Source organism: Phoca vitulina, unplaced genomic scaffold, assembly GCF_004348235.1.
Source record: "Phoca vitulina isolate PV1807 unplaced genomic scaffold, GSC_HSeal_1.0 scaffold11, whole genome shotgun sequence".
NCBI classification, from domain to species: Eukaryota; Metazoa; Chordata; class Mammalia; order Carnivora; family Phocidae; genus Phoca; species Phoca vitulina.
The window spans coordinates 10,126,580-10,153,803 of record NW_022589714.1 but is presented as its reverse complement, the minus strand read 5'-3'; positions in this window follow the sequence as shown (position 1 = coordinate 10,153,803).

The window sequence follows — 27,224 nt, the reverse complement described above, 5'->3', positions numbered from 1 at the left end:
CTGTCCCTAAAACACCAAAGCACTGCAAAATTTCAGGCCACGTTTAATCAATCAAATAATTGGTCACTCACTGTGTATGTTCCATATATTATTTGTCCAAATTAGTTCAGTTCAGGTTTAACCTTTTATAAGCAAAATGGCTTACTGAGGAAAATTTTAGAATTAAATGTACTGGATATTTTGAAATCATGTAGACCCAGCCTATATAAAAAGTATCCTGGCTAATGAGTTGGCTGAAATTATTGTTAAACAAAAGCCATAGCACTTTGTCATGGGGTTGAATTTAGTTTTCCTACCACGTTGTTTTTTTTTTTTTTTTCAAGTGAGTCACTAGAACAACATCCTGACCCCACGATATGTTACCAACGAAAGCAAATCTTTATTTTTCTCTGGTTTCTCTTTGCAGCCAAGCAAGGCTTTGGCTGTATTATATTCATCAGCAAGAAATCCCCAAATACCAAGAAGCATACCAGCATCTGCATGGGCCATGGATTCAGGACAAATTTCAAATCCTGGAAGAGAGAATTAATCTCCTCCTCTTCTTGGGCATGCTCTAAAGCAAAAAATGATTTTACTGACCCATGTCAGACTTAACACTTTGTTTCTCAGAAACAGAAAGGGATCTCCAGCAGGTCTCATTTGTTGAGGATGGCTACATACAGAGCACAAAACAGGAAATTGGCCTTTGCAGTGTGCAGAAATGAGTCTTTGGCCATGGTGTAGCCTTGTCTAAGACTCTTAAAGCTAGCATTCCTGCTGAGGCTTACCCTGAGTGTTTACATGTCAAGATCAGATGAAACTTTTTGCCTTTTCCAAGTCAGCACTGCTGTTCTAAGAGGTCAGCAAACAGTATTTACCTTTAGCAGGGGACATTGCAATGATCAAAACATTAGGTATGGGTATGAAACAGGTGGAGACCCATTCATCATTATCTCACAGTCTGGGTCTCCATACACATAGTCATTGGTAGGGAAGTAGGAATTTTCGTTGACTTAGATCCCAAACTGCAGCAACGTGGACTCCACAGTGAGCTCCTCAGTGGCTACTTAGGACAAGGACAAGACTGACAGGAATGCCAGATGTGTTTAAGCTAGGAGAGGGTGTGGCTTTGCATGCACGTTTACAGTCCCTGGTGCAGCCAGAAGGAGCTTGCATAATAGCAGATGTGGGCTTTTGTTGTATTTAAAACAATAATTTTGTTCACCTCTGGTGATAAAATAAGAAATTCTCTGAGTCCTTAGACTGAAGGAAGACATAAATTATGATCATGTTTTCCATACTTTAATATCTCCCGAACAGAGAAGAGCCTGTTACACGTATGGTGGGAAAATGGTACACTATTGACATAGAATTTAAATATTTTTCATCTACTGTTTAAGTCAGGCTAGCATTAAAACTCAACATCTGGAGACAACATCCAAGAATATTGTAGGGTGTTGTTTTTTTTTTTCTTGGCACTGTTATGCTCACTATGTCTTTCAAACTTTCCTCACTGCATAAGGAGATCTATGATATTTTTTTTCATTTTCCTACCTTTAGAAAAGAGACACTCTTGGTCCACATTTCTTTTTTCTTCCTCCTCCTCCTCCTTTTTTTTTCTTTTTTTTTTTTAATGTAGGCTCCACACCCAGCATGGAACCCAATGCCGGGCTTAAACTCATGACCCTGAGATCAAGACCTGGGCTGATATCAAGAGTTGGTTGCTCAACCAACTGAGCCACCCAGGTGCCACAGGAGTAAAGAGACATTCTTAACCAATGTTGACAGTTGAAGCTCTTTGTGAGTCTTTTTGGTTCATCCTCTTCTAAAATGACTAGATCTATATTCTCAAGTGCCACAAAACCCGAGGTATCCTTCATGCCTTGCTTCCTGATACTTTAGTATAGAGCTCTGTTGCTCAAATGAGATGGACTTAGGTTCAAATTGTGGTTCTATCCTTCACTAATTATGTGAACATGGGCAACTTATTGCTGGGAGATAATTCTCCATTGTTCTCTTCTGTGTCTTCCCATCTTTCAAGCAGAGGCACTGACAGCTTCTGTTTCAGAATTTGTTTCAAGCATGTTTGTATAGTGAATAACTTTTGAAGATAGAGAAAGTGTCTCCTTCTGGAGCAAAGGGCAAGCATGTGTAGTGTCCATTATAAAAATTCCAATAACACAAACTGTAAAAATTCCCGTAACACATTATAAAATTCCTCTAACTCAATCTCTGCATGTGCAGGTGTTACCTGAACCTCTTTGTGTTGCTCTGTGGGAATTAGGGTTCAGGAACTTGGCAAAAGAAAATGGTGATACTCTGGCTATGGCTAGGGCTATGAATAAGTCCTTTGTCTCTGACTCAGGAGTTTCATGCCTTTTACAAGCATTCATGAAACTATGGCAGGGTAGCTTGTTAGCTTCCAAGTATGATAAAATATCAGACCCTTGACAGTTTTTGACACTTACTGTAATAACAGTATTATTTCTCAGGATCCTCACTTATAAACCAGACTTTACAAATAGTACTGACGTACTTGTAGTGAGGACAATGAGCTCAGTACTAATCATATAGTAGGCCCACAATCAATATTTGCCAATGTTATTTATTTAAGTGATACTTCCCCCACCTTAAATAAACCAATTCTTATGTGTAGTCTTATTTTGAAAGAAAGCTCTGTTAAAAGATTCTGCTAAGAAACATATAATTTCAAGATATCCTTCCCTAAATGTAGGTCTTTTGAGAGTCATTTTCTTTCATCTATAAGCTTCACACTTTCTCTTCTCATTTTTTTTTTGCAGTACAATTTTATATAAAATCTTGAATGAATTTAATGTAGAAACTTCCATTCCAAAAAACCAAGCCAAGCCAAAACAAACCAAAAAAAAACAATCCACCAAAATTTCCCTTGTTTGCTCCTGTGGAAAGTGCAAAGGGAAAGGAAACTTTACAACAACTTTCTTCTCTTAGTTTGGTGTATGATTAAAATTTTAATTTCTAAAATATCTTCTCTTTATTCCTCAAGAGAACTAGGTGGAAAGCACCTAGAAAAAAAGCACCAGAAAAGCTGGTTTCAACTGAACATGTCAGCCTGACCATGTGAGAGCCTAAGTCTAATGTGTAGGTTATTCCTGCCCTTGATACATGAAGACAGAAGACATATAAGTTGTAGATATAATTATGTTACTGTTACTGTTTTTTAAAAGCCCCTCCTCCTTAAATCTCTTTTACCTATAGTGAAAAGTCATACTAGTTTGGCCTGGTTTTGTAGGCCCTTCCGATCTGTCCAGCCTCACCTTCAGTTCTTCTGCTTCAATTCTTTGACTTCTTCATAGGTCCTTGAACACTGTAGGCTATTCCGCTCTCCATACATTTTAGACGTAGCCTTCTGTCTGGTATAACTTTCCCTTCCTTCCACTTAACGCACAATCCCATTCATCTTTTAATGGTCAGCTCAAGCTTCTCTTTTTCTGGGAGCCTTCCTGGCTTTATCCAATCAGAACTGGCTTTATCCCTTCTTCGTCTGACTCACAGTCTTAGTTAATATCACTATTTTTACCCTTAAAGAATTGCTCTGTATTTATTTAGCTGTGGTCTGTTTCACCTAACTGATTGCTAGTGGCTTGAGACTAGAGATTGTCTTATTCATTTGTTATGTCTTCTTTGACATGCACAATGCTGGCAAATGATAGATTCTTTTCTTATCAATGGGACAGAGAATGGGACTGGTCACCTATTCTGAGATTTAAGCCATGGAATTTGTTTCATTGGTACTTGGTTAACCTCACTGGTTCTCAGCATTGGTTGCCCACTGGAATCACAGGGAGGGTTTTGAAGAAGTACCAGTTGTGTGAGCCTAGGTACTCTGATGGCATCACTTACACTCCATGGATTAGATTAGTTGGTTTTCAGTGGAGTCCAGGGGTTGTTAATAATAACAGTAGGCACTTATATAGCTCTTACGCTCTTACTGTATAAGGTACTATTTCAGGCACTGTTTTAAGCACTTTGTTTACATTAATTTATAAGCATTTTTTTGGTTTGTTTGTGTGGAAAGTCAACATTGGGAACCACTACAGTCTGGCTAAATGGTAAGAAAATATAATTGCTGAGGTTGAAATAAAATAATGATACCTAATGATAGAACTAAGCTGGATTCTTTTAGCAGAGCCATATTTTTTGTTTATTTGTTGTGTTTATTTGTTTTTTTTTTGAGATGCTGAAAACTTGAAATATTTATTAATGTACAAATCGATACTGAATGAAAGCCATAATATTAAATACATCATATTTATTGGATCTTACAGACCCTATATTGCTTTTTTAAAAAATTTTAGTTTATTATGTTATGTTAATCACCATACATTACATCATTAGTTTTTGATGTAGTGTTCCATGATTCATTGTTTGTGTATTAACACCCAGTGCTCCATTCAATACGTGCCCTCTTTAATACCCATCACCAGGCTAACCCATCCTCCCACGCTCCTCCCCTCTAGAACCCTCAGTTTGTTTCTCAGAGTCCATAGTCTCTCATGGTTCATTTCCCCCTCTGATTTCCCCCTCTTCATTTTTCCCTTCCTACTATCTTCTTCTTCTTCTTTTTTTTTTTTTTTTTAACATATAATGTGTTGGGGCACCTGGGTGGCTCAGTCAGTTAAGCAGCTGCCTTTGGCTCAGGTCATGATCCCAGGGTCCTGGGATCGAGCCCCACATCAGGCTCCTTACTCGGTGGGAAGCCTGCTTCTCCCTCTCCCACGCCCCCTGCTTGTGTTTCCCCTCTCGCTGTATCTCTCTCTGTCAAATAAATAAATAAAATATTTAAAAAAACCCAAAAAACATATAATGTATTATTTGTTTCAGAGGTACAGGTCTATGATTCATCAGTCTTACACAATTCACAGTGCTCACCATAGCACATACCCTCCCCAATATCCATCACCCAGCCACCCCATCCCTCCTACCCCCCACCACTCCAGCAACCCTCAGTTTGTTTCCTGAGATTAAGAATTCCTCATATCAGTGAGATCATATGATACATATCTTTCTCTGATTGACTTATTTCGCTCAGCATAATACTCTCTAGTTCATCCACGTCGTTGCAAATGGCAAGATTTCATTTTTTTGATGGCTGCATAATATTCCATGGTATATATATACCACATCTTCTTTATCCATTCATCTATCGATGGACATCTGGGCTCTTTCCATAGTTTGGCTATTGTGGACATTGCTGCTATAAACATTGGGGTGCACATACCCCTTCAGATCACTATATTTGTATCTTTGGGGTAATTACCCAATAGTGCAATAGCTAGGTCATAGAGTAGCTCTATTTTCAACTTTTTGAGGAACCTCCATACTGTTTTCCAGAGTGGCTGCACCAGCTTGCATTCCCACCAACAGTGTAGGAGGGCTCCCCTTTCTCTGCATCCCCGCCAACATCTGTCATTTCCTGACTTGTTAATTTTAGCCATTCTGACTGGTGTGAGGTGGTATCTCATTGAGGTTTTGATTTGGATTTCCCTGATGCCGAGGAATGTTGAGCACTTTTTCATGTGTCTGTTGGCCATTTGGATGTCTTCTTTGGAAAAGTGTCTGTTTATGTCTTCTGCCCATTTCTTGATTGGATCATTTGTTCTTTGGGTGTTGAGTTTGATAAGCTCTTTATAGATTTTGGATACTAGCCCTTTATCTGACATGTCATTTGCAAATATCTTCCCATTCCGTCGGTTGTCTTTTGGTTTTGTTGACTGTTTCCTTTGCTGTGCAATAGGACTTGATGAAGTCCTATTAGTTCATTTCTGCCCTTGCTTCCCTTGCCTTTGGCAATGTTTCTAGGAAGAAGTTGCTGTGGCTGAGGTTGAAGAGGTTGCTGCCTCTGTTCTCCTCTAGGATTTTGATGGACTCCTATCTCACATTTAGGTCTTTCATCCATTTTGAGTCTATTTTTGTGTGTGGTGTAAGGAAATAGTCCAGTTTCATTCTTCTGCATGTGGCTGTCCAATTTTCCCAATACCATTTGTTGAAGAGATTGTCTTTTTTCCATTGGACATTCTTTCCTGCTTTGTCGAAGATTAGTTGACCATAGAGTTGAGGGTCCATTTCTGGGCTCTCTATTCTGTTCCATTGATCTATGTGTCTGTTTTTGTGCCAGTTCCATGCTGTCTTTCTGATTACAGCTTTGTAATAGAGCTTGAAGTCCAGAATTGTGATTCCATCAGCTTTGCTTTTCTTTTTCAACATTCCTCTGGCTATTCGGGGTCTTTTCTGGTTCCATACAAATTTTAGGATTATTTGTTCCATTTCTTTGAAAAAAGTGGATGGTATTTTGATAAGGATTGCATTAAATGTGTAGATTGCTCTAGGTAGCATTGACATCTTCACAATATTTGTTCTTCCAATCCATGAGCATGGAAACTTTTTCCATTTCTTTGTGTCTTCCTTAATTTCTTTCATGAGTATTTTATAGTTTTCTGAGTACAGATTCTTTGCCTCTTTGGTTAGATTTCTTCCTAGGTATCTTATGGTTTTGGGTGCAATTGTAAATGGGATCGACTCCTTAATTTCTCTTTCTTCTGTCTTGTTGTTGTGTATAGGAATGCCACTGATTTCTGTGCATTGATTTTATATCCTGCCACTTTGCTGAATTCCTGTATGAGTTCTAGCAGTTTTGTGGTGGAGTCTTTTGGGTTTTCCACATAAAGTATCATATCATCTGTAAAGAGTGAGAGTTTGACTTCTTTGTTGATTCGGATGCCTTTTATTTCTTTTTGTTGTCTGATTGCTGTGGCTAGGACTTCTAGTACTATGTTGAATAGCAGTGGTGATAGTGGACATCCCTGCCATGTTCCTGACCTTAGGGGGAAAGCTCAGATTTTCCCCATTGAGAATGATATTCGCTGTGGGTTTTTCATAGATGGCTTTTATGATATTGAGGTATGTACCCTCTATCCCTGCACTCTGAAGCATTTTAATCAAGAAAGGATGCTGTACTTTGTCAAATGCTTTTTCTGCATCTATTAAGAGGATCATATGGTTCTTGTTCTTTCTTTTTTTTTAAAAAAAGATTTTATTTATTTATTTGACAGAGAGAGACACAGCGAGAGAGGGAACACAAGCAAGGGGAGTGGGAGAGGGAGAAGCAGGCTTCCCGTGGAGCAGGGAGCCCGATGCGGGGCTCGATCCCAGGACCCTGAGATCATGACCTGAGCCGAAGGCAGACGATTAATGACTGAGGCACCCAGGTGCCCCTTGTTCTTTCTTTTATTAATGTATTGTATCACATTGATTGATTTGTGGATGTTGAACCAACCTTGCAGCCCAGGAATAAGTCCCACTTGGTCATGGTGAATAATCCTTTTAATGTACTATTGGGTCTTATTGGCTAGTATTTTGGTGAGAATTGTTTGTGTTTGCTTTAAATTAAATACAGGAGTAAAGAAGTAATTCCAATGTGTGTAGTGTGGTGTGTTTTGGTTAGACCAGGAAACATTTTCAGTGATGGCAGGAAGAATTCAGATTGCAGAAGTTAAACATTAAAAGTCACCTTTCCAGTTTAAGGTCCAGTTCTCATAAGACAACACTTTATTAACCAATTTGCCATAAAAATTTGTCTTTGCTCACTGGAGCTTTTCACTTTTGAAATGGTGAAGCTAATTTGATTTGACATCTTTGCCATTATTTAAAAGAAATGTAACATCTGGAAAAAAAAAGACTAATGATTTAAGTAAAATGATACTATAAGAGGTTTATAAAAAATGGTCCTAGGTTAAAATAGTAAGTTTTAGTAAGAACAGTAAGAATAGCAAAAGGATGATTTTATGTATCATATTTAATTGTGACAAGGATGTTTTCATGAAAAACACATTATAAAACTAGTTTGTTTTGCATTAAAACATATTTTTCTAGCTATCATAAGGAACATTACTAAAATTGTTCAGGCCACCCTCAGTACTGCTCAGAGCTTCCTTACTAGTCTTCTTGCTGCTTTGCTGTCTTCTCCCATCTATCCTTCCTGCCTGCCAGTTATCTGTCATCACAGACCCCAGGTGTGCATGGAGGGTTAACCTCAGTGAAGAAAAGTAGAGTTGGCAGTGGACCTGGAATAAACCTACCCACTTGGGTGGTACAGGGAGTAGGAGAAGAGTCTCATGAAACTCAATGTCTATAGAGCAAGGTAACAGGGGGCCATTTGATGGCAGCCACTGAGTATCAAAGAGAGCCAACCCAGAGTAACTCAAATGGCCCAGAAGCAGGAAGAGCATGACCACATGGAAGCCATATAAAACAGCACTGGAAGATGTCCCAGGCATTAGGAGAGAAGTCATGTCTGCCATAGCAGGCCCTAGCCATAGCAGGTTGGATTTTACTTCCTGTGGTGGATGAGGGTTATTTCAGGGATCAGTTTTTACTCCAATGTGTTCTAAGGTGTCAGTAGGGCTATCAATGAAAGACAAAAGTCAGGGACTAATTACTAGAATTGAGAATAAGGTGGACAGAGTATTAAAAATAAGACAACCAGTTATTAGCCCTAGAGCACAAACTAAGAAGGAGATAAGTCATAAAAGTAAGTTGATCTTAGGTCTCAGAATCAGACACGAGTTCCTTAGGTGACTAGGTCCCACCTATAGGTGATGATGGCCAAGTAGTTTAGATGTAGGAGGAAGATGGAGGCCATGTTTGAGATATAGAAAAAGCACATCTTTTTAACATTTAACTCTGATCTTTTTTTTTTTTTTTTTTTTTTTAAGATTTTATTTATTTATTCATTAGAGACAGAGAGAGAGAAGCAGAGGGAGAAGCAGGCTCCCAAGGAGCAGGGAGCCCGATGCGGGACTCGATCCCAGGACCCTGAGATCATGACCTGAGCCGAAGGCAGACGCCTAACCATCTGAGCCACCCAGGCGCCCCTAACTCTGATCTTTTTGATCCATTTTCTTCAATGGCTCCCTATTGATTATAGAATAAGCCAGTCTCATTAATCTGACATGCAAGGCCTTCTATTAATCTGGTTTCAACTATTTTTTATTCTTATTTCTTATTTATTATCATATAATCTTTCTCTAACTCCAGCACCTACTTGCTTTGCATATAGCCTACAATTCCATAATCCAGACTAATTATTCTTTGTCTTAATACACCCTTTACTGGCTTGATGCTTCCCTCAAAAGTTTCCCCTTCATATCTATCTATCATGTAGAAACCATACCTTAATACCAAATATTGGCAGTAATTTATTTTTCCTCTTTTTTTCCACCTTTATGATTGACATGCCTTTTCAAGCAAAGGCTCATGTTGGCCTCATTCATGTTAATATCTTCCATCAAGCCCAATATAGTGGGAGAGACAAAAACAACAGGTTTTAAAAGACCTAATTTATTAACCTAATGTTTTGACATTACATATACTTTTTAAATTACATTAATTTACACACATTTTAAATCTTTGTAGACTTTATTAGACTTGATGGAAAAACCCATATTCTTCTTGAGTGAAATCCAAAGACTTACCAGTGATTTAAGAACAAATCAGAAAATTCAGATTTTTAAGAACTTCAATATTTAGTTGCATAGCACCTGTTTGTATGTATATTGTTTATTCCATTCCATTGTATAATACACAGAATTTTGTGTATGATTGGGTTTTCATGATACTCAGATAGGCAAAGCCATGATAACATAATTTTTATGAACTTAGAAGACAAATAATTAACTTGGATTAAAGAAAAATCCATAATAGAACTAGAAATTACCTTGAACCATTAGTATCAAGCAATAGCAATTACTGAACAATTGTGTATAAATGTGAAGGGGTTGATCATTATTCAAAACTTATCCTCAGTATTATAAGATCAATAGTTGTCGAATAAGCATGATTTTGACTTGCCCCTCAGGGACATATAACAGTGCCTGGAGACATTTTGGGTTTTCACAAACGGGGGAAGTGCTAGAGGTATCTAGTGGGTAGAGGCCAGAGTTACTGTTTAATGTCCTACAAGGCACAAGATAGTTCCCCACAACAAAGACTTAATCTGGTCTAAAATGTCAATAGTGCTGAGACTGAAAAACTGGATATAGGCCAAGGCTAATATTTTGTCTATTGAAATTAACTTTAAAAATATATATAGTTCCATGAAAGTGTCAGCCATAGGAGTATATTCATTTCAGAAAGTCACCCAAAGTTAATCAAAGTAGAAATTACGTAAGGCACAATTAAGATGCGGAATAATAACCTTTCAGAGACTGTGGATTCTTACTACATTAAAATGTACGGTTTTGACTTTCACTTAGTAGGTAAGTCCGATCCTCAGTCTAAGAACTAATTTAATAGTGTAGAGCCTTTTGTAGTGGTTATATAAATTGTGATTGCTTTTGGTTTGGATTCACATGTGATTAAGCTACACATTTCCATAGTTTTACTGAATTTCAGGTTTTGCTTTATGGAGTAATATTGGTAAAGGGAACAATCCAAATAAGGTGATTAGATGTTAATCAGCTGTAACTTTGGAACTTTTCTTTCCGTTTTAAAGCTTTGCATCACTTGGGCTTTTATACTTTATGTCAAACTACTTGTAATCCAAATGATTTAAATAAAAACTCTGCAAGGTGAGGTCAGTGTGCACTTCAAGGCCAGGGCAAAAGACTTTGCCGTTTGTTTTCACTATTTTGTTTGGCCTTGTCCATTAAACCAGATGGATAAGCAGAGCACATATGGTGTATGAACTGGCTGGGGCTCCCAGCAGGTCTGAGCTGTGAACTCTGTGGCCTGCTGCTGTGCTTTCATGTTTGAGTTCAAAATTCCCCTACTCATTCATGCAGGGGCAGAGGCCGAGCTCATCTAAGCTCAGCAGGAAGCAGCACTCTGAAATCCAGAATGCTCATCTAGGAGGAACAGGCTTTCACTGACAACGGCCTTCGCATCTATGGCCTGCTTCTCTCTTCCTTTGTACCACTGGCTTCTCTCGCTAAGGATTAGATAACAATGTGGGGACACAATTCCTGACTCAGGCTTGTGGGCAATTCCATTTTGAATCCAGTTCTGGCTCTGGATTGAATTTTCTTCTGGCTAGTCATGTGGCCACTTCCAGAGGGAGAGAAACTGCTACACAGGTTTGTAAAGATCAGGAAAACAAAGGCCATCTCTAGTCTTGAGAATAGTAGCTCTGGTCCAAATGGAACGTTTAGCCTGGGACCATTGTCCTGTGGTTAGTGTTGTGGAAATACTGGTCCTTTCTAGGGGCAAACCATCTGAGTGAGATGGTAGAATCAGGCCCCTTCTATAACTTGTTTACTTTTGCTTCTGTTGTGTTGGATGGTCCTGGTAACTTTCACATTTTACCCAGTGGTGCTGTATTTAGGAGGATATAGTGGTTTTATGAGCTCATGAGTGGTCATGAGCATGGATTTTGGAATCATAAAGATTAGGCTTGACTCACAGTGTCTATCACATGTTAGCAAAGAAAACTTGTTACTTAAGCCCATTGAGTCTAAATTTCTCCACTTAGAAGTTGATATAATAGTGTCTCTATAAGTAGATCAAATGAGATGTTCTATGGTGCTGTGATAAGAGTATGTATCCCAGAGCCAGACTGCGTGGGATTGAATGCTGGCTTTGCCATTTACTAGCAGGCTGACCTTGAACACAATGCTTCACCTTTCTGTGCTCTGTGGGGATAATAATAAGATCAGTTTAGAGGGTGGTTGTCAGGATTAAGAGACTATATGTGTAGAACACTTAGAACAATGTTGGGCATCTTGTGGTACTTAATAACCATTAGCTAAATGATTCTTGTGAGGGTGAACTTTTCTCAGTAGCAGAGAAATCCTTTCATGAGTATGTATTCATTACCTGTGTGCAGAGCATTTATAAATGTCCAGGCACACCTCAAAGATATCGTGGGTTGGGTTCCAGACCACTGTAATAAAGCAGATACCACAACAAAGTGAGTCAAATGAAAAGTTATACATATATGATATTGTAGTTTAGTAATTCTGCAATAGCATTGTGTCTAAAAACAACAATGTACATACCTTCATTAAAAAAATACTTTGTTGCTAAAAATGCTAACCATCACCTGAGTCTTCAGTGAGTCATAATCTTTTTGTTGGTGGAGGGTCTTGCCTCGATGTTGACGGCTGATGACTGATCAGGGTGGTGGTTGCTGAAGGTGGGGGTGGCTGTGGCAATTTCTGAAAGTAAGACAACAATGAAGTTTGCCACATCAATTGGCTCTTTTTCTTTGTGGATGATTCCTGTGAAGCATGTGATGCTGTTTGACAACATTTGACCCGCAGTAGAACTTCTTTCAAAAGTGGAGTCAATCCTCTCAAACCCTAGCTCTGCTTTATCATCTCCATTTATGTAACACTCTTTGAATCCTTTGTTGTCATTTCAACAACATTCACAGCATCTTCACCAGGAATAGATTTTATTTCAAGAAACCACTTTCTTTGCTCAGTCATGAGAAGCAACTGCCCATCCCATCAAGTTTGAGCATGAGACTGCAGCAATTCAGTCCCATCTGCAGGTTCCACTTCTAATTCTAGCTCTCTTGCTGTTTCTATCACATCTGAATTACTTCCTCCCTTAAAGTCTTGAAACTTCAGTTCATAAAACACACAATATCTGTGGAGTACAATAAAGCAAAGCACAGTAAAACCAAACATAATAAAATGAGGTATGCCCATATTACATAGAAACAATGTTGAAAGCCCTAAAATATTGCAATATTTGGGTAATTTCTCAGTTTTCTACTGTACTGTGAAGTTATTTCAGATACGTAAATGGCCACTAGACCAAGGTACCTTGTATTCAAATTGAGTAACAGTTTAAGAAAAGTGTACATACATGCACGTGCACACACACAGGCGACAGCTGTAGATGAGAATTGGGTCTAATGAAATCCGGCAATTGAAGAGAGCCTGTCACAGTTCGAGTGTTAGAAATTTTTGGCTCTAGATGCCTCTGGGAATTGAAGGTCCATTTGCCACAATGATTCCAAATCCTCTGCTATACAATTGGCAAGTTATACTTGTATTTTCTCCTTCATTGCCATTGTGCTCAGTCTACTCCAGGAGGAACTCCCATGTGTCATCCCTCCCAAACCTCCATCTCCCCTTGAACCAGCTGCTCATTTCTCTTTTCTTCTAACTACTCTGCCTGGGAAATCAAGCCCGATTATACCATGCATATTTTAAAAAGGTAGACCTATTTACTCTTATGCTACACTTAATCCTGACAAGTTTGGATTCCCAATGCACTGTAGGCACACTTTTTGGTTGATATTCTGATAGATTATATAAAACGAGCAGATTGCTCACTTCTGTGCATGTATTTTATGAAATCTATTTGTTTGAAAAGAGGAAAGAAGAATTGCAAAATGGATTATGAAAACCAATATATCTCATATCTAGGTTATGATAGCAAAGTTTCATTTTCAGATAGAAAGAGCCACATCTTGTTTAATTGGTAAAAAAAATAATTTACTGAGAGATAATGTATATATGATAGCTTAATATCTCTTCCTGAGTCTACTGGGGTGTTAGATCTTAAAAAGATGCTAAAATGAGCTGTAAAAAAGTTTCAAAGATTCTTTGTGTGAAAATAAGTTTTAGGAATCTGTAACTTAAAAGAACTTCATTTAAAGTTTAGCTGGTATCTATTGCTTGCAGTAAGCTGAAGTAAAAAATGTTGTATAATTTTTTAATCAAAATTAATGTGTAAAATGTTTTACCTTATTCTTATAATACAGAATCACAATGATTTAGATTTTAACTCTGTAGAAGTTTGGCAATTTTTCAAGTCACTTGTGGCATCACAATGAAATTCCAGGTATGGTGAGGAAGGGTCTTCAGAACTGCAAGACTTCTTTCAAAACAGAAAGGCATTTTTTACATTGTTCGAGTTTTCCATTTCATTTGGCCTGGGCAGCTTCCTGACTGTCTTGTCATAGCTACCATGTTCAGAGAATGGAGAAAAATGTTCAGCACTGGCAGGTGAAAACAGGAAATAAAAATATTGACTCGGGATGTTCCCAGGACAATTAAACAGCTAATGAAAGGATTATAGTCCCTAAGGCCACCATGAATAAGAAAGTGGGCATAAGTACCTCATTTGGCACCCAGTTGATTCCAATTCATGATGCCTATAATTTTGGCCATGTAAGTTACGTGGCAAAATAGCTTCTATTGCAGTAAAATGAAAAAAAAAAAAAGTTCCTCCTAAAGTACTTATATTTTTAGGATCACAGCAGAACCTTCCCTTCTCCATTTCTCCCTTTTTTGGAAACACCTTTTTGGAAACATGCTTTTTTTGGAAATGCTCAGTCTTTCATTTTGATTCAAGTTCTAAACAAAATGAGTATACATCTAATCACCAATGGCATTGTTTACCAGGAAGGACCAAGCTGTTTTGCATCTAATACGACCCCAAACTAAAAATAGTTAGATATGGTGGTGACGCTATCAAAAACTGATTTATTGTTTGTACAGGTTCTGAATAGAACACCATGACAAATTATTTGGAAAAAATTTCTGTAAGAGAAAGTTATTTATCTAGGAATCATTTATGGAGGAGTTACAATGTATGAGACACTGTGTGGAAAGAAAGAAAAATAGTGTTTACATTTTTATCTAGGAAAGTTAAATTTGATGGAAGTTACTGAGAGGTTATGACTTTTCCTTTTAGAGAAATATATGTGCAATTATCATTTTTTGTAGTGGTTTTTAAGATTGATGGCAAAATGTATCAGGCGCTTGCTCTGAATGTATTTTGATTAAGGTATAAATCATTCAGACTGTGTCCACTTTGTTTGCAAGTATTGTTTGTTGAATCCCTTGTCTACAAATGACATTAGGAAAATAACTTTTATTATATATCACGTCTAATGGATTAGATGGGAGCTCTCAGTGCCTGGGGAAGGAAGTGGGAGGAAGTTTCAAAGTAAGTGAGAGAGTAAGTCTTGGAAGTTTTTGGAGGCTAGGAATCTCAGAGAGACAATAGAATTCTCCAGGCCCCCTTCCACTCACCAGATAAAGAGATGTTTGGGGGTATGATCCTGGAGGACTTCACTTGCCTTTGTCTTTGGGTCTGGGAAAATGACCATGAACACTGCCTGGTGACACTGCCAAGCATTGATATAATCAAGATGGCGGAATATTTGGCCCTCAAAAGGGGACAAGATTTATTTAGAAGCCAGTGGTTCCTGAAGAGTTCTCTTGGTTGTGGTGAGGGGATGCCGGGGAGGAAGTGGGTTGGGCTAGGTGGTACAGAGCAGATGGCCACAGCAGACCCTCAGAAGATGCTGGAGTGGAGGAATAATCATGCAGGAGGCTAGCCACTAGCTTAACTCCAAACATCTTCATCCCCTTCCCATGGCTGGATACCCTGGAGGAAAAGAGAAAACCAATTTGGAATTGACTGAGTTTATCTCTCAATTGACTTTGAAGTGACCGAGGGGAAAAAACTTGGGATTGACTTAGTCAAGTCTCAGTCATCCAGCAACTAAGCTCAATCCTAGAGAGATGTGTTATTTTACACCTCTGAATTTTGTCAATTAAAAATATTGTGCTTACAAAGACTGCTATGATTTTGATGAATGTGCCTTATTTCCTACGCGTATATATAAATGGTTTTGGAATGTTTATTTGACACTAGGATCAGCTTCATAGAGAGGAACATAAACTATTTTATAAAGTGCTCTTAATGGATTAATGAAGAGAGATGACCAGATGTTGGTAGTTCAGAAATGTTTATATAATTTATCATTTGATTGGAAGTATTTAAAATAATTAGTGTTTTGAGTAAGAAATCACCAAGGTCAAAAATATCAGTCACAAAAATATTCAGGACTTTGCTTGTCGATTTCTAGAAATGACCACTTAAAAGAGTAGATTCTATTCTGTGGATGTATTTACAGTGTTTGGAATTTTATGATATCCTAATTTTCTTCATAGGTGTAAGATCATTGAAGGAAATAGCAGCTATATTTTTGAATTAAATGCTTACTTTTTTTCCATTTCTTTTTAAAGTAATTAAACTCGAAAATCAGTGTCCGTATAATTTGTAAAACTTTCATTTATGGATGCATAATGGCAATCAACCATTTCCCAGAGTGCTTTGGAGACATCAAAGTTCTGAATATGTCTAAAACTTGGGTGGTTTTCCCAAAGCACAGGATTACAATGATTACTGCCATGCATACTGTCGATCTTAGAAGTTTGTGTCTAGACAAGCTGTATGCTCTAAGACCTCAGAATTTGGAGTACTGGTTTGAATTTATATAACCTATAGCAGCTAATGATTATGTTGTGGAATTTTGACTAGGAATTTGTAATATGTCCAGTCTTTATCTTTCTAACCTTTGCCTCTTTTTTATGTAAGTCAATTTTCAGATATGTTCATTCTTGGTAGGTATTAGATCATACCTATTGCTAAAATTCCAAAGATTACTTCCTACTCCTTTTGTATTATTATTAATAAAGTTGCATATATTATCATAGGAAACCTAGGATGGGTGGTGTTGCTAATAGCCTATAAGTGGAGCCTGGAAGGATTGGTTATGTAATTTTTTTAAAAAAAGCTTTATGTATCCTTGACATATAGCAAACTATGCATATTTCGTAAAATTTGATATGTTCTGTAATATGTATACACCTGTGAAACCATCAGTACAATGAAGATAGTGAACATATTATTCATCATGCCCAAAAGTGTCCTGTGCTTTTGGTTATACCTCCTTCCTGGAATTCTCTGTCCCATCTCTTCATCTCCAGGGATTGCATTGAATCTATAGATCAAGTTGGGAATAACATCTTGGAATATCTCTCCATTTATTTAGATTTTTAATTTCTTTCATCAGTTTTGTAGTTGTCCACATAGAGGTCTTGTACATTCTTGTTAGATTTATACCTAAGTATTTCTCTTTTTTGGGGTGCTAATGTAAATGTGTGTTTAAATGTAAACATTGTGTTTTAAATTTAAAATTCCACTTGTTCATTGCTGGTATTTGACCACGTTTGATATGGTCAGTCTTTTTAATTTTAACCAGTCTGATAGTGGTATCTCATTGTAGTTTTAATTTGCACTTCCTTAATGAATGATAACATTGAACAACTTTTCCTGTGTTTATTTGTCATATATATATCTTCTTTCATGAAGTGTTTATTAAACTCTTTGGCCTATTTAAAAATTTTTACATATATAAATCAGGGGTCCCAAGACTATGCACATGTTTGATGATTCACTAGAAATACTCACAAGACTCAGAGTCAGCAGTTCTCAGGATTGTACTTTATTGCTGTGATCAGCAATGGAAAAGGACACATCAGGCAGGCTGGAGGAATCCCAGTGCAGACTTCCAACAATTTCCCTCTTAAGATCACACCTAACATGCTCCTTCCCCCAAAAGTAAATGCAGCAGTATGTTTGCAGTGTTTTGGCCCAGGGAAGCTTGCTTGAGACTCACAGTCCAGAGTTTCTATTTGGGACTTGTCTTGTAGGTACTCTGTGCTGACATGGCCAGCCATAAGTACCAAATTCCAAAAGGAAAGCAGGCATTCACCATTAATCACATTTTTTTGGTACAGTCAGTCTAGGCAAGCTGGTACAGCAGGTTATAGTACCCAAGGTGGGCAAAACAGCCTTATTAACATAGGGAACATCCCAAAAAGCCAAGTGTCCAGAGGCCAGCCAAGGGCCAATCCTGCAAGCAGACTATTCTAAAGATAACAACCTCAAAAATACTATATTAACTCTTTCCTAAACACACACACACACACACACACACACACACACACACACTCATTCTTTTATTTTCACCAAACACCCTGATTATTATGGGATCTCAAGGAAGAAGTAAGGATATGGTAAGCCAGAAAAAGGCATTGGATTGAAGAAAGTTACAAATATAAGATACAGAGTGGTAAAACTTCTGGGAATCTGGATTTGCCTTAGAGCCATTAACAGTGGGATTTGAATCAGACATAAGTTAGTATTATGGTAAGAAATCCAGTTTCATCTAAAAGTAGAACCTACTTTAACTGATGAGAAAATGAGGCTGGGAAGATGATGGGTTTATGGAAAACTATCTTCAGGATAATTTTTTAGGATGGTCTGAGCCCAGGGGACAAATTGGAGGCTAGGGAGAGAATGAATCCGATAGAAGGAGGTTACCAATTTGGTAGCCTCTCAAGACCAGGGAACAAATCAGAATTGGACATGCTTTTTTTCACCCAAGAAGGCTAGAGGGGGCTCGCTTTGGGGGCATGAATCCTTCTATATTGAGCAGTGTTGCCATCTTGAATTTACTTTGATTATGGTTTATTAAGCAGCTTGCCTCAAATTCTCTGCCCTGCCCTGCCCCTCTTCCAATGAAGATTTCTTGTCATGTAATAAATAATGACCATTTCAACATTCTAATGTTAAAAAAAATTCTTATAAAGTTGTTTCTTTGAATATCCCTCAACATAAGCCAATGAGTTAGGAAGGAGGATGGGGAATATGTGCAAATTAATGATTCAGTCTAAGTGGGCAATGTACAATTGGTCTATCTTAATCCAAGGACAGATTTTAGAGTATCTGGTGGAACTGGCTCCTGACATCCTTCAGGCAATATTAATAAATATTGCTTTTCTTGGTTTTTGATAGGTACTGTAAGGCACTGTGTTCAAGATTTGGCTTTCTAAAAAGTACCTGGAGAGTTAGTATCAGAGGCATTAATGTTAATATATAGAGGCACTGGCTTTGGATTTATATAATCACATGAGAATGAAGGCAGTTAAGAGAAACAGATGCCCAAAGTTAAGGATACTTCTCCTTAGCTGAGAGGATATGAGTTTGTCCACTGGAAGTAAGAAGGCAATTTTCAAAAGAATATTGTGAGATATAGACAAAATAGACCTGGCTCTGAAATTATAATCCCTACTTAATTTATAAAGGTAGTTGGCTAAGAATGGAAAAGGGGCTAATACCAGAAAAGTATCTTTGATGAAGTAATAGGTGTTTCGATTATGGACCATTATCTATAGTTTGACTGAGCTGCTAAATTTTTCTAGGTCATATTACCAAATATGCACTCTCTAATGTGCCCTTTATGAGAGATATGTGTTTTTGTACCTGTATCTTTTGTAGCTGTGTTAAAAATCAATCAATCATACAATAATTAGGGATATTTTATCCCTAATACAAATATTTGGCTGAGATGGCTTTATTTTTGGAATCCTAACTTTGTTAAATAAGACCATTTCTATTGGTGCCATTACCATTGTGGTGCTAATTGTGAGTTATTGATATTATTTTACTATCCAAAGGTCATACACTTAGCAAATTTTCTGTGGTTCTGGGCCTAGTCGCTTGAAGCCTTAAAACAAATATGTTGCACATTATGGTATGCAAGACTATAAGAGCATATATAAAGGACATTATCACTAAAAATGGAAGCCCAAATATTAGGATATTTAGAAAATTTTGGATGTTCTATAACCCTAAATCATAGTCCTGAAATATCTTAATATTACACTCCAGAAAGGGAGAAAGTCATGCATCTCCTCAGCATGCTGCTGCTTAAGATACTACTTTCCTCTTTTTAATGGAGATAAAGATAACTCATTGAGTTCCTTTAGTTTCATGAAACAACTCATGAAATCAATTATGGCAAAAGAAGACAAAGGGATGACATTAGCAGTGAGCAGCAACCTTAGGACCATATCTATGTGTCTACAAAGTGAGGTGAGGATCTGGTAATCATATGATTAATTTTCTTAGAGTAAATGACCACCCCAAATGATGATGATGAATATGGTGGTGGTGGTGATGATGGTGACAATGATGACATTAACAACAATGACCATTTATTGTGTGCTTACCAGGTATCAGGCATTGTTCTAAGCACTATTCTTGCATTAATTCATTTGATCCTTGAAGAACTCTAACAAGTAAGTATTATTTTTACCCCCATTTTTATAGACAAACAAATTGAAGAACAGGGAAGTTAATAACTTATTTGAGGTCACACATTAGTAGTGATAGAGGTGTGATTCAAGCCCAGGCAATTTAGTCCAGATACTTTCCTCTAAGCCACTACTTCTTACTTGCAAAATCAACACATCTGATGTTCTCAGCTCTCTAACTAACTTAAATGATTATCTTCAAAGACAAGTGTGGTAAGTGGGAAGCACTTTGAAAACTTTACTATAGTAAACAATATAAGGATGGATTGTTTAACTAAAACCCTTTATTTATACAGAGAGAGAGAGAGAGAGAGAGAGAAAGAGAGAGAGAGAGAGAGAAATGGCAGACTTGCTTGGTTTTACCAGTTTGGTTTTATACCAAGAGCTAATGATGTTGCCGTCTGCTTTTCAAGGAGCCTAATGTGTAAATCAAGAAGACAATAGCCTACAGAGAATGTTTAAAGGTGCTGAAAAGGCTCTCTTTCTTCAAAAGTATCCCTAATACACCTCTTCTGGTGCTGGGAACTCCTCCATTGGAGGCAACGTAGCACAGGAAGGACCAATACAGGCAACGTTAGCGCCAGTGTGGTTTGGTATAGCATGCCAATGAGGTGGAGAGGGAGGACGATGGACTTGGCTTCAGTTCCTTGTAAATAAACGTCTTTCCCACCTCTAACCACCCTTTAGGTGAAGGCAGTGCCTGTTAAATTGCACAACCTCTGAGGATTGATAATAAAATTAATCAGTAATATCTACTGAGAATTAATTAGTTAGATTCTTACCCAGGTGAATATATTAGAGAAGGGCATGTTTTAGAAGATGGCAAGCAGAGTAGAGAATAGTCACTAGAAGTCCTGCTGTGTGGGAAAAAGTGGCAATAGGGCACTGTAGGTCTTCAAGTGGGTGCTATAGATCCTCAACAGGGTGTTAAATAGATCTTCAACAAGAGTCCTCTGGTGGAGAATAAGAAAGGAATGAGGTGAGCAAGCTATGATCAGAACAGTCCTTTTTTATTTGATATCATTGCTTTTGTCTGTCTTTATCATAGTTTCATTCCTGTCTGTCCCCTTGTTGTACCCCGCAGTCTTTTCCCTTATCTGAGAAAAGTTCTAGGGATTCCCTGACTCCCTCTCCCCTTCATTAATTCCCTTACCTCTCCATTTCATCTTCTCCTGCCCATACAAATCTTGTACTCTACTTCCCACAAGTTGTTTGTGATCAGGCAAATAGACGAGTTATGGGAAGGAACTGAGTGGAGGAAAAAAAGGTATGTTAGAGACTATTGAACTTTTTACCTCACTGTTTACTCCTTCCTTAGTGTAGAAGACTATCTTCTGGATCACAAGTTCAGTAGCTTTAGGTTTTGCATTGTGAATCATGGATTCATAGTTTTAGACCTAAGTGTGACTGTAGTTCAGATCTTTTTCTAAAGGAACAAGATAATGCAGACCCAAAGATTTGAGACTTTCCCAAGATATGGCAAGTCTTCTGGTTCCCGGTATCATGACATTTTCATTCCACTTCATCAAAATCTTAGGTGCCTACCTGTTTGCCTATGAAACCCCCAGCAAACCCATATACATTTACACATTCCCATTGGCTCTAAAACCAGTCCATGTGTCTGAGCTTTCAGGAATGAAAACAGCTTTTCTATTATTTTCCCTCACAGTAGAGTAGAAGAAATACTTTAATCAGGTCTATGATTTGTGAATGGTTTAAAAAGGTGGTTACCATGTTCAGTGTATCTAGTTTGTTCACGTATCTAAGTACTGGTCTAAAGAGATTTATTATTCTTCATGATGTCATGATTCCTAAGTGGCACTGGATGAAATTTCAGACTGGGAGGTGGTTACCCTGGTTACATTCCATTATGCATAGTGAGAAGGTAGGGAGAAAAGGATTTGTGTTTGTATTTTATAAAAATTAGAATTAACATCTCCTTAAGGACAGGGATTTTATCTGTCTTGTTTATTGGGCTATGTCAGCACTGTGAGCTCTGAGTCAGTAATTGTTGACTGAAAACCATCAGCCTCACCATCTGTCTTGATCTTTGCAGTAGCATTAGGCATTAAAAATATTGTGCCCTTTTTCTGTCTTTACCAACTGATTCCTTTCATCCTAACCTCCAACATATTTTTTACCATAACATTATTAGAATTCACCAGGATATAATTAAATCACTATTATTTCATTGATTACTTAGCAAAATCTATGTAGCTGTTTTTAATACCCAATAAGTTCTGGTGGAAAACAAAATTAATATTGACACTGACTGCTTTAAATGATATCTGGACTTGAATAAAAGAATGTATGTTTTATAGCATCTCTGGTCAACATATTGACAGATGCTAATTTTGTCAATTTATTTGGCAGATAGGGAATTATTTCCCAGAAAGCTCTGCTTCTATTTTATAGTTTGGTAACCAAAGGACAAAAAAGATTTTCTCTCATTTTTGACTTCTTGAACTTCAGAAAAGGGGATGAACAGAGGCAGTCAGACCCATCCCTATCCCTCCATGAAGATTATAAAAACAATTTAATCATCTGACTGTGAGTTTACAATCAGAAAGTATGGGATATATTGCTGTCCCAAACAATATTAGGAAATTGGAAATTGGCAAAATAATTGGATTTCCTTGGGGACAAAAGGGACCCTGCTTCCAGCTGCTCTTTTAGAGATAAACTAGACCAGTGATCCTATAACGCTAGATTTGACCAAATATTCCCTAATAGATGTTTTCTTGTTTTGAACTAATTCAGACTTGAAGTGAGCAGACTTCTTATTTCAGTCTGATTTTATTTTAAAGGTTGGAAATATCCTGAAAATTTGAAACAGCTATTAATTTATACCTTATTATATTTTGGATATCTGATTATTCAGTGAGATTTTGACCTATATTGAGTCTGAGTATAAATTTTATAATTTTTATTTTTTTTCATCAGGAATGTATATATGCTGCAGGAAGGGAAAATTGCCAGAAAAGAAACATTTTTCTTTTGTTGAGTCTTTTTTCTTTTTAAAAATAGCTTTATTGAGATACAATTTACATTGCATATAATTCATCTATCTAAAGTGTACACTTTAATGGCTTTTAGTATATTTACAGAGTTATCTCTCTATCACCACCATTTAAGAATTTTAGAACATTTTCATTACCCAAAAGCAACCTCATACCCCCACACTCTTTGCTATCACTCCCTGAACCCCACATCCACCTGGCCCTAGGCAACCACCAATCTATGTTCTATCTTCATAGACTTACCTGTTCTGGATATTTCATATAAGTGAAATCATATAATATGTGATCCTTTGTTACTGATTCCTTTCTCTTAGCATTGGTCCCAAGTTTCATCCAAATTGTTGCATGTGTCAGTACTTCTTTTTTTTTATTACCAAATAATATTACAATGTGTGGATATACTACACTTTATTTATTCATTTATCAGTTAATGGACATTTAAGTTGTATCCGCTTTTGACTATTATGAATAATGCTGTTATGAACATTCACGTACAAGTTTTTGTGTATGTTTTCATTTCTCTTAGCTTCATTTCTCTTTTATGTATGTTTTCATTTTTACTTTGGAATAGAATTGCTGGATCATAGGTTTAACCATTTGAGAAATTGCCACACTGTGGCAAATGGCTGCACCATTTTACATTCCCACTAGCAAAGTATGTGGGTTCCAATTTCTCCATTTTCTTGCCAACACTTGTTATTCTCTTTTTTATTATAGCTATTCTAGTGAGTGTAAGATGGTATCTCACAGTGGTTTTTATTTGCATTTTCCTGATAGCTAATGAATGTTGGGCATTTTTTTCATGTACATACTGGCTATTTGTCTATCTCATTGTGAGAAATGCTTAAAATTTTATAATTTCATCTTTATATTCATATAGTGTTGGTGTTGATTTCTATTTTAAGGAATAACTTTGAGCTGATAATATAAGATATATAAGAGAAGAATTCAGATTCAGTCACAAAGGACTATGTACTGCATAATTCCCTTGATATAAAATGTTTAAAATAGGCAAATCCATAGTGACAGACAGTAGATTACTGGTTACTTGGGGCTTGGAGAGAGGAGAAATGGGGAGTTGCTGCTATGGGTAAGAGGTATCCTTTTGAGTGATGAAAATATTCTAAAATTAGATTATGGTGATGGTCTCACAATTCTGTAGCTATATGGAAAACTATTGAATTGTGCATTCAAAGAGAAGAATTTTATCATATAGAAACTATAACTCAGTATAGCTGTCAAAAAGAAAGCCAGAGCAAAAAGAAACAAAAACAGAAACAAGAATTTAAGCAGATAGTTTTCTTGGGTATCGGTCTATTGAACTCAAAATATCATGCTTTTGCCTTTGCAGTTTGCATAGCTCCTAAGTCACATTTAATTAGAATAGAGAACAAATAATATGACATGCACATTTATCATGCCCTGAACTCCAAAATCAGGTGTCACTTGGTTTGATAACAGAATATCTTCTTTTTTCTCACTTATGAGGGAGAATTTAGATAAATAACATTTCCAAAAAAAATTAAGGGTTTTTATAGTGCATTCATTTTAGGTGTATCTCATATTTTAAGCTAATAATAACAGAAACTTAAAAGATAGTAAATTAATGCTTTTCTAATTTAACATTTTTCAAAAAACATTTATCAAGAATTGCCATGGACAGGCATTCTGCTAGACATTTTTACATGTACCTCATTAAGATACTATTTTTTAAAAAGATTTATTTATTTATTTTTAGAGAGAGAGAGAGAGCACATGCAAGCAGGGGAAGGGGCAAAGGGAGAGGGAGAGAAATCTCAAGGAGACCCCCCACTGAGTGGGGAGCCTGACGCTTGATCTCAGGACCCTGAGATCATGATCTGAGCTGAAACCAAGAGTCAGATGCTCAACCAACTGAGCCACCCAGGCACACTACCTTATGAAAATACTATTTATTCCATGACTGAAGGTGCCTGTATTTCTTCTATTTAATAGCATAATTAGAATAGCATACTTTTGGCTGTACTGTGATATGGAGAGAAATTTCCAATTGATATCATTTTCCCTTGGGATATCCTAAGAGTATAACAGTTAATAGATATTCTGGGTCAACAGAGGAGAAGATGGAAGGTAAACAGGAAAAAAATCACTGGTCCTAAGTAATTTTGAAATCCATCTAGGCAAACCTCATTTAGTTTTAAGACCTGGGAATAATCCTCCATGGCTTGAAGCTCTGACCTCTGTCTTCTCAGGTCTGCCCTATGAGTTATCCTGCCTTTTCAATGACACTTAGCATATGTTTGCAGCTGAGTAGTTTTATTAGCAACTTTGTTGCCTGTATAATTTTAGGACTCTGATGGTCTTCTTTTGTTTTGTCCTCTTTTGTATCCTTCAGTCCTAGTTGGTAGTGCTTCTGTTGGCATATTATTCTCAGGAACTTTGTGAGTCACCTCTCTGTGTCATGGAGGGGTGGGTTCACTTCTTTAGATAAGAGGCTCCTTTACAAGGTTTTCCTAGATAATTCAGTCTGTTTTTGCCTTCAGCTGAGATGGCTTTGGGGATCTGTGAGTCACATGCACAATCCTTTCAAAGAGCCCTTTATGTTACTGACTACTCTGAATTTTTTATTTTTCTTAAGTATTATCAAAACATTGTTTAGCCACATCCTTAGTTCCCGTCCCCCCCCCCCCCCCCCCCCCCCCCCGAGCATGGTTTCCTGACATTGAATCTCTTACTTTTTGTACCTTTTGCAATCTGGATAGGCTGAACATTCCCCAAATCATCATATTCTGGTTCCATTTTGTTTAACAGTTCTTTCCTCAACTGACGTCTTTCACATTTTATTATAAGCAGCAAGAAGAAGCCAGACTGTACCTTCAGCACTTTGCTTGGAAATCTCAACTAAATATCCAAGTTCATCACAAGTTCTGCTTTTTCCATAACAGCACACATAGTTCTGTTGAATTTTCTGCCACTATATAATAAGGCTCCCTTTTATTCCATTTTCCAGTAACATGATCCTCACATCCTTCTATGTCTAAACTAGTACAATCATTAACATCCATATTCTATTAAAAGAATATTTGAGGCACTCTGTCTTTTATTATGGACCTCAGCATTCCTCCAGCCCCTGTTCAATGCCCGTTTCCAAAGTCACTTCCATATCCCTGTTGCTTGTTACAGCAGCATCCTGCTCCCAGGGACCAGAATCTGTGTTAGTTCCTTTTGCTGGTGAAGCAAATTACTATAGCTGAAAACAAAATGAATTTATTATCTTACAGTTTTAGAGATTAAAAATCTGAAACAAGGCTCACGGGTCTAAAGTTAGGGTATTTGTCGGGCTGCATTCCTCTCTGGAGGCTCTATGAAAGAGTCTGTTTCCTTTCTTTTTTCAGTCTCTAGAAGCCACCTGCATTCTTTGGCTTGTATTCCCATTTCTCAGTCTTTAAAGCCAGCAACATTGAGCCATCTCTCTGGTTCTTTTTCTTTTGCCTTCTTCCTCAACTTATAAGGATCCTTGGGTGATTACATTGGGCACACATAGATAATAATACAAAATGATCTTTCTATCTCAAAATCATTGAATTAGCAACATTAATTCCATCTGCAAACTCAATTCCCCTTTGCCATGTAGCCTAACATATTCATAGATTCTGGAAGATCAGGATTTGAACATCTTCAGGGATTCTTTTTTTTTTTTTTTTTTTTAAAGATTTTATTTATTTATTTGACAGAGACACAGCGAGAGAGGGAACACAGGCAGGGGGAGCAGGAGAGGGAGAAGCGGGCCTCCCACTGAGCAGGGAGCCCGATGCGGGGCTCGATCCCAGGACCTAGAATCATGACCTGAGCCGAAGGCAGAGGCTTAACGACTGAGCCACCCAGGGGCCCTTCAGGGATTCTTTATTATTCCCACCACAATACTCCCATGGAAAGTAAAAAGCATATTTCTTCAGGAGCCTGTATTCATTCATAAGTAATATTTAGATTCTTGAGGTTAAAAACAAGCTTTCATTTGGAAAAGATTCTGCCTTCACTTTGTCTAAATATTAAAAAAATCCATATGGATTCCTAAAGTGTTTGAATAGCAAAAGAATATTTTGGAGGTAGGGAAGTAATTTGAAGTCAATTTTTAGTTTGAAATTGACCAGAAAATTTTATTTGCATTTTTTGCTAGTAAAAGGATTTTTCTCAATAAGGTAGCTTATTTTAATCATCATTTATAATAAGCTAGATTTGTAGACTAGAGTCTTATTCCTTATACTTACTTGTAAACCAAAGAAATTATATTTCCAAA